The sequence below is a fragment of the Amaranthus tricolor genome, chromosome 9 (genome assembly GCF_026212465.1).
Source record: "Amaranthus tricolor cultivar Red isolate AtriRed21 chromosome 9, ASM2621246v1, whole genome shotgun sequence".
Classification (NCBI taxonomy): domain Eukaryota; kingdom Viridiplantae; phylum Streptophyta; class Magnoliopsida; order Caryophyllales; family Amaranthaceae; genus Amaranthus; species Amaranthus tricolor.
Genome location: NC_080055.1, coordinates 10,977,051 through 10,986,694, shown reverse-complemented (window position 1 = coordinate 10,986,694; position 9,644 = coordinate 10,977,051).

Sequence of the window (9,644 nt, the reverse complement as noted above, 5' to 3'; positions counted from 1 at the left end):
CTCTTGCTTCTCTCGTTTCTATTATTATTAATTTTTTTTGTTTTCTTTTATTTTGTAGTTGGTTCTACTTATTTATTTTATTTATATGCATTTAATTTATCTTTCACGTGTAGCTACGTCTCCTTATCTTTCTCGAGTCGGGGGATTCCTTTGGCTGCGTTCTCCTTTATGGGCATGAGTTGCCGCCGTCCTTCCCTCCCCAGACCCTATCCATAGTTTTTTTATGAGTTGGATACACTGGGTAGGATGATGATGATGATGATGAATGAATAAAAATTATACAAATTTATTGGGATACATGATGATTCTGAAAAATAACAACTAATAAGCAAAAACCATATTTTTTATTTTCTATTTTTGGGTATAGTTTTAAAAAAACTGAAGACTGAAACAAAAAAGATAATAAACAAACCCTTACGCCTTAACTATAAAAACTATTTTACAAGGACTTTGTGTTGAGTATTTAGAGCGTGTAGGACATTATTCAAAGGCTTAAGGCATGTACTAAAGCATAGACTAAGCAAGAACGTAACAACGGAACCAAAACACACGTGCTCGACCATGTGCTCGTTCGAGCAATAGGGTGCTCGTTCAAGCACTCATGCTGTAAACTTCCAGTTTGTTTCAATACATTCTGTTTGGGAGTTTGGGCATGTGCTCGTTCGAGCACTTAGGAATTTTTGCGTCAGAAAGTTTCTAGAAGTTGGTTTGGCATATGCTCGTTCGAGCACTTTGAAACAGAACATCTGTGCGTGATACGAAACATTGTTTCATGGAGTATTGTATTGTTATGAACAAATGTTTTATGTCATAATTAATTGATAATTATCAGTTATCATTGATGTGTGGTTTTGGATGAATCCATATGTCTTTTCAACTCTATAAATAAGAGTGAGTGTATAAAAATCATTTACATCTTGAAATCAATTTTTGTCTCATCTTTCTCTCAATCTCTTAAAACATAGAAGAGAATAATTAACTCTTTTATTGTTTTCTAGTTTTAATTTCTACATAAACACATAATCATTTAGTTCAATCGGTTGATGTGATTGATTGTATCTCATTGTGAATTTCCATTCTCTTAACCCAAGTACCTTTGTGGGGGAAATATCACAATAGAAAAGCTTGTAGTCGCCTTTAATCTATATCAAGATTTCTAAGTGGCGTTTATCGTTGCAAATATATCTTCTCTACGGTGTTGTTCAATTCGTGGTTCATTCAAGCAAGGAATCCATTGTCATACACAAAGGAGACACTACAAACATCATCTTGTATTTGTAGTTTCATTTTCACATTATTATTTGTAATACTTTGATCATATATGCCATAATTTAATTAGTATTTTTCTTTACAAAATTAATTCACCTGCATTATTATGTAAAAAGGTGATGTTAGGTAGTAAACAAAAAATAAGAAGCACACATGCATGAATGTCATCCTCATTTCCACCTTTTAACATCAATGTTCGAGAATGAGAAGCCTATGAACATAGAAATGACATAACACTTTTAATGAAAATTTAAATTAAATATCATTCTCATTTCCACCTTTTAACATCAATAACTAAAAAGCTTAACATAATTTCTACTAGGGGCGGACTTAATTGGGCCCAATGTGATACGTATCTAGGGAGAATTAAAAAAAAACTAAAGCCCTACACTTCAGTTATTCAACAAGTGACGATGTTCCTCTTTTTCCTCTTTCATTCTCACTAACCTTTACTCTCATCAAAACCCTAAAGCTTTCACGATCCACCGGCCACCTAAGCCTCTATTCGATGTATTTCTCGCCAGTCGTCATTCTCCCTAAGACCCTACCTTTGTGTGTGTTTGATCAATGGATTTTTGGGGCCATTTAGTCATTCCTTTGGCAGTTAGTTGTTTCATAAGATTTGTGGTGATCTAGCGAGACATATAATAATTTCTACTCGCTTTGTTTCAAGAAAGTTCAAATTGTCCAAAAGCGTCACTAAATGTGTTTAGTTGAGCATTTTAGCTAGGTTGCTTTTAGAAGTTTGACTTGAGTTTAAATACTATTATTCACTACAATTCTACAAATCCTATATTTTATAATTATTATTGTTTTATAATAGCCGTTTAGCGATTTGAACAAAAATTCGTGAAGAAAATTGTTTTTAAAATGATTATGACTTTGGTCATAAAGACATCATCTATTCTCTAATTTGACCTACTATTATTTTAATTAATTTGTTGTATAAAAGACAAAAATAACGAAATGACTAATGGCAACAATATCTTCATGTAGAATTTATAATATCTAATTATTAGTGGTTAAAAGAGATCTGATGAGTTAATATTTGTCTGATTGTATAACTGAGTTTGATTTCATCCGACTTTAAACTGAACATATAATTATATAAAATTAATGTGGACATAACATTTGATTTTTAACCGATCTAAAATACCTAATTAAAAATCAACTTGATAACTTAAATATCAGAGAGGGTAAATATGAGAGTTACATATAAATTTTTCAAGATTTTAAAATAACATTTGGGCGTTAAAAAAAAGTTGATTATATAATCATCTTAATAAGATTAAGAATGTAAAAAATAACAACCAAACGTAGTATAGTTGAGATGTTACTATCATGATTCCTAAGATGCTTAAATCCGTAAGCGCCGACACCTTGGTAGCTCCGAGTTAGATCAACCACATTTTCCAAAGCCTTGTTTCATACCAAAGTCTTATTAAACAAACTCACTATTGCCAACACACAAAAGGGAAATATTCTATTTTTCTATGTTAAGAGTAGGCTACTTTCAATTGGCTTCCTTGAGAAAGAAGAAAGACCATTAGATTGCGTCTAAAATAATAACATCTAAATTTACGGTACAGTTCGTCTTGTATGAGACCGTCTCACAGTGAGACAACGTCAAAACAACAAGTCCATAAGTTAAAATTTTCTATTTTTAGACTATTTAATCCAAATATGAGACATGTCTCACGATGAGACCATCTCATACAAGAATTTGTGATAAATATATTTATTTTAGGATCTTGTTAATAACGTCCTAAAAGTGTTTCTTAAGGAGGCTATAAGTCAATTTCCAATAACAAATTAGAAAATATTTTAATTTTAAATTACATAATCATAAAGTATGTTCTCAAACATAACATCTAATTTGTGATTTTGTTATCAAATCACATTGTCACAATATATTATACTTTTATTATTTTTATTTTTTATTTTAATTACTAAATTAATCTTTAAGGTGGCGGAAGCACGTATGCAACTATCGACCCTTTTTGATTCTTCTGACTCTTTAAAATTTAAACATATTTCCTATCATAAAGAAAAAATTTATTAAGTTTTTGCATTGAACCCTTTTGCCAGATGAAAAATGAAAAATTGGAAAATATTATTAAAAAAACCTCCCTTAAAATCACGCTCTCTATAATTCTCTCATTATGTTTCAGGATATTTCACGCTTGTCTCATTTGTCAATCCTTGTAAAATGTTTTTTTATCTCATTCTTTCAGTGATTTTCTTATAGTTGCTTCATTTTTTTACAAATTATTGTGAGATACGGGCTCAACGAGAGACGTATTAGATATATGGGCAAAAATAGCCTAATTAATACAAATTAAAAAAAAAATAAAAATGTGGACTTTTTTTTTTGAGAGATGGTCTCTCAGAAGAATAGCTGTTTTTTTTTTTCATTCTTCAAAATTGAAATCAAAGGATTCAAATATATTGTAAGAGCGACAATGAGTAACGAAGTTTTTTAAGTAATGTTCACTTGTTCTTAATTTTTATTAACAATATGTTGAAAAACTATTGCAATAATTAGCCACATTAGAATACGATTTTTCTTTATTTCTTTTCTTTTTCTAAGTCTAAAAATGTAACTATTGCAATAATTATATACAATAATAAGAAAAGAAACAGGGAAGTGAAAATGCGAGGAAAAAGAATTATGTTAAGGACTCAAATGTTGAAGAGCATGTAACTCTTTGAGACGTAGTATATGATCACTTATCATATAAGAAATTCATTAATTACATAAAACAAATTACTTATAGTATTTAATATGACAATGATAAAAATATTATTATATGAAAATGATTATTTATCATATAAAAATAATTATTTAGGACATTAAAACGACTTACAGAATTTAGCATGACAGTAATAAAATTATCACATTGAAATAAATCGTTCATCATATAAAACAATCACAATTATAATATTAAAATTATCGCTTATAACATATAGTGGTCACGTACAATATTCATTATTACAATGATAAATTATTAGCATGAAACTGATCGATTAAACCCTAAAATGATTACTTAGAGTACAAAATTGGACAAATGCATATTTAAGATTTAATTAATTTTAGGCCATTTTAAATAATCATATAAAATCATCACTTATTCCATTAAAGTATATTAAATTTAGTGGGATAAAAAATTTGAAATAAAACAGCAAATTCAGTGGAACCTTCCTTCTTCCTATCACTTTGACAAGTATTTATGCCATCATCAATATTCTATGAGCAGAATATACCGGATATGATAATAATAATGAAGCGATGAACTTTCCAGTAAAAAGAATCAAGGCTACAAAGCGATGATAATGAAGCAATCTAACCAAGTTATTTGTAATTTTTTTTGGATTATAGGGTAGGCTGAGAAAAGAAGAGGGATACATGAAATTCATCCTAAGGCCTTGTCCAAAAAAGATGATACTTGCTCCAGCTGAAACAATACCCAATTCCCCTTATGATCTTAAGGAGTCTTTGTGATAGTTTAGTGGTGTGGATGTAGCTTTTCTAATACAAAGTTTTAAAACTATCATTCCTTTATTCTATACAATAGTCTCTACTATTATCACATGATTCACTAATCTCCTTGTGAATTATGAATAAAAAACAAATTATAGTCGTTTTGTGCGTATCGCAAATTTAAAAAGCAATTAACTAGCGTATTAAGTTAGATTGGGGTGTTATTGAATCAAGCATTCATATTTACATGATTACATGTTTACATCCCTTAACACTTCTTTCTAGTTCTCTCCATCCCTCCTATCAAGTTCTAAGCATCACATTTAATTCAACAACATCATGTTGATTTATCACACATTCGTCATTTTCCTTTCACCAATTCGTTCATCATTTGATTCATCCAAATATTCAATTCTTAATCCATACATTATCACTAAATCAATCCATGAGTTATTGAGGAAACAATTCATCCTCAAAAGAGCCTAAAATACCAAAGAAAACATCTTGTTCTTATTCCATATTGCCCACATTCAACATCACCTTTCTTTCAACCCACATTCACCGTAAAATCATTCGTATTGGCCGTAAAATCTGTTTCTCAACCATTACCGTGACCGTTACCAAATCTGTATTTTTGCACCATGATCGTACCAAAAACTTTTTTCTTGCGTTTAAGGGTTAGAACAACCAGGATTTGGATAAATACTTGTAATTATGAGCTCACACATTTTTCATCTCAGCCCCTTGATGATTTGGATAAATACACTAGCAAAGTTGTATATCTCAAACATTGATTCAACCTGAATTGTGTGATAATTATCCAAAATTCATAGTCGGTTTACAATAACAGTATAACAACGTTAAAGTCTTAATTCCAATGATATGAGATCAGCAACATGCACCAAAACAAATCAAACATGAAGAAATAAGGATAATCTCTAAATATGTTGACCTTAGAATGAACAACTATGAACTTTGATGTACATAACAAAAAGCCATAACTATATTGTGAAACTCTTAGAAAACAAAATACATAAAGGAGATAAAACTCTTTAAAAAATAATAAAAATTGGAATGTACCAATAAAGATAAAACTATGGGCTGAAGCCGTAAACTGGAGTGTGTATCTTTTGAATATGTGTACTACAAAAAGTGTAAAGATGTTATCCCTGAAGAAGCATGGAGTAAGAAGAAACCAGATGTTAGCCATTTAAAGGTTTTTGGTTGCATTGCATATGCTCATGTTCCAGACCATAAGCTAAAGAAGTTAGATGATAACGAAGAAGTTGGCATTTTTATCGGACTTAGTAATTTATCAAAGGCTTACAAGCTCTATAATCCAAAAACAAAAAAGACATATTATCAGTCAAGATGTGTTTGTTGAAGATCAATGTTATAAAAGATCAAGAGAATAATGTTCCTCTAAGTTTTGAAGGGCTAGTGAGAGACGCCCGAGAAGACAATCAACAACAATCACATCAAGAAGTTACAAAAGAAGCCAGTGATCGCAACGAGGATGAAATATGTGACTTTCAAAGATCAAAGAGAAATGTGAATCAAACTGCATGGATAAAAGATTACATTATTAGTAGAGACAATGAGAATGATGACTTGCTTAATTTAATATGCTCTCTTTTCCTAAGGTGATCCTCTTCACTTTCAAGAAGCAAATCAGGATAAAAGAGGGCAAGATGCTATGAGCGAAGAAATTAGATCAATTGAAAAGAACAATACGTGGGGGCTTGTAGATCCACTAAAAGAATGTAACCTTATCAGAGTGAAATGGGGAACATTGAAAAGTACAAACCAAGGCTAGTTGCTAAAGGGTATAAGCAAAAAGAAGCTATTGATTACAATGAAGTATTTGCACTAGTTGCCAGGCAGGAGGCAATTCGATTAGTATTCTCTTTATCAGCTCAAAATTCTTGGACAAAATTCTTTATCAGCATATGTTAATCAACCACCGGATTAGTGAAGAAAGGAAATGAAAATAAAGTTTATCGACTTAAGAAAGCTTTATACGGGTTGAAGCAAGCACCAAGAAGTTGGTACACACGGATTGATTCAATTATTGCAAAATTGGGTTTCGAAAAATGTCCCTATGAACATACTCTTTATGTGAAAAAGAATAACAAAATTCTTATTGTTTGTCTATATGTGGATGATCTAATATACACATTCTCAAATGATTGAAGAGTTAAAGAAGCAGATGAAGAATAAATTTGACATGACAAATATTGGAAAGATAAACTATTATCTCGGTAATGAAGTTGGTATATTTGTTTCACAAAGAAAATATGTTAAAGATGTTTTGAAAAGATTCAAAAAGGATCAATCAAAATCAATGAATACACCCATTGAAGTGGGAGTAAAACTGAGAAAGAATGATGGAAATGAAAAGGTTGATAGCACTTACTACAAGAGCGCTTGCTAAGTGCGAAACATATATTACGCTAGTTGAATGGAACAAGGGATTTAAGAATATTTTATGATCGACAAAAACCTTATCTTGTTGGTTTCACAAATAGTGATTATGCTGGAGATATTGATGACAGAAAAAGTACTTCAAGTTATGCATTTTTCTTGGGAAATGGAGTAGTATCATGGTCATCAAAGAAACAACCAATTGTGACTTTGTCATCAATAGAAGCCGAGTATGTTGCTGCAACATCATGTACATGTCAAGCTATTTGACTTTGTAATTTACTCAAAATAATTGATTGTTCACAAAATGGCCCAACAAGAATCTATTGTAATAATAGATCCGCTATAGCACTTTCAAAGAATCTAGTTTACCATGGAAAAAGTAAGCACATTAACGTGAAGTATCATTCCCTTCGAGGTTTGGTCGAGAATAAAATTATAAAAATCATATTTTGCAAGAGCTTTGAACAAGTTGCAGACATACTAACAAAACCATTGAAGAAAGAAACGTTTGTAATGTTACAAGTAGAGCTGTGTAACGAGCCGGGGGCCTATTGGAGGCCTTTATCCAACCCTTAATTTCAAGGGTTTAAAAAGAGTCGGGTTGAAAATGAAACGGATTGTAAACAAGCCTTACAGATGCGGGTTGGATAAGGGTTGTAATGAAGGTTGACGAAGGGTTGTATGAGCCGATTGTAAGTGAATGCCTGCTGAAGAAGACATGAGAAATGCAAAAGTATTTTATTGTATCTCCTTATTACGGTACCACGTGGCCAGTAGCTGCTACTGTGATATTAATAATCTTCAAAAACTAAATTTTTTGTTTCAAATTTTTTTAATATTTTTTTTTGTTTCATAATTAATTTTTGATAAACAAAAAGAATATAATATATGGGCCGTTTCAAACCCGTGTTTCTTTAAACAAGGCCCGACCCGACCCGGCCCAATTTCATAAAAGCTCGATCCGGCGCTTATTCGACTCATTGCACAGGCCTAGTTACAAGATCATCTAGGTCTTCAGTATTTATAATAGTATGGTTTAAGGGGATATCTTAAAATATAAATCATCCTGTAAAATAGTAAAGTGTTATTATTATTAGTTTAAAGCCAAAAAGAATAGTGTTGTTCATGTAATGTAGGAAACAAAAACGAAATCTTTAGGATAGCTTATAAATAACTAGGAAAATTGTAAAAAAAAATAAAAAAAAGCTTTCCTATTCCATTGTAAAAGGTTGCAGCAGCAACAATAAGTCCTCCGTTCTAATTTACTTGCAATATTTGCTTTTTCACGCAATTCAATGTACTAATTCAATTCTTAATATCTCTAATTATGTATAATAAAAAATTATAAAAATTTAATATTAATAATCTTTGTAATGAGACGAATCAAAAAAAATCTTACTTAACTATGTTTTAACTTATAAATTAAAAATTAATCACAAATTAAGAGTGATGAATGGATAGTATCAAGTTTTGTAATGTTGCAAGTAATATGAAACGGAAAAAGTATATAATAAGTTTAATATTTCTTTTATCATATATTTCGATCAATATTTAATTGATGTCGCAAGTTTGCACAAGCCTCTCCAACAACAATGTACTTCATAATAGAACCATGAGTCATCATTAAGATCCTCAAACAAGATAGGATCGAGAAAATGTTCTAGATAACCCTTCCAAAAATCATAATACGAAATTTGGTTACAATTTAGTCAGGTGAATACTTAATTTGTATTTATTATTCAATGAGAGAAACACCTCTATTTATATATCATTTGACCATCTAATAAGGAAACTAAATATTACGGAATATCAAGATTAAGGAAACTAAATCAGAATAATACTCCCTCCGAACTAATTTAGTTGTCCCATTTCCTAATTTGGCAAAGTCTTTTTAGTTGTCCCATTTCTATTTTTGTCAAATTTTTTTACCAAAATATCCTTAGTTCACACAATTAATTACGAATATACCCCCATATACCTTACTTACCCAACTACCCTTCACTATTTACCCTTCACTACTTACCCTTTACTACTTAACCTTTTTAATAGATCCCACACCATCCTTAATAACCGTGTCCAAGCAAATGAGACATCTAAATTAGTTCGGAGGGAGTATAAAATATAAAATAAAATATTCTACTAATATTCTACTTTCCTACACTCCCCCTCAAGTTTGGTCTTAGGATCACCGAGACAGAACTTGCCAAAAATATTTTGCAATACTTTTGAGCCAATTGCCTTGATTAGAAAATCTGCTAGTTGATCTTTTGATTTTACAAAGGACATTTTGATAATTTTTTCGATAAATTTGTCATAATTAATTTTCAATTTTTTGAGTTTGGATTAAAAGGCCACATTTTTATAGGGTGAGAAAATATGTAAGAAAATTGGGTAAGCTTATTTTTAGGTAATTGGGTAAGTAGACCGTGGGAATTGAAGGGTTGTAGGTTTTTCTTCTTATTATTGT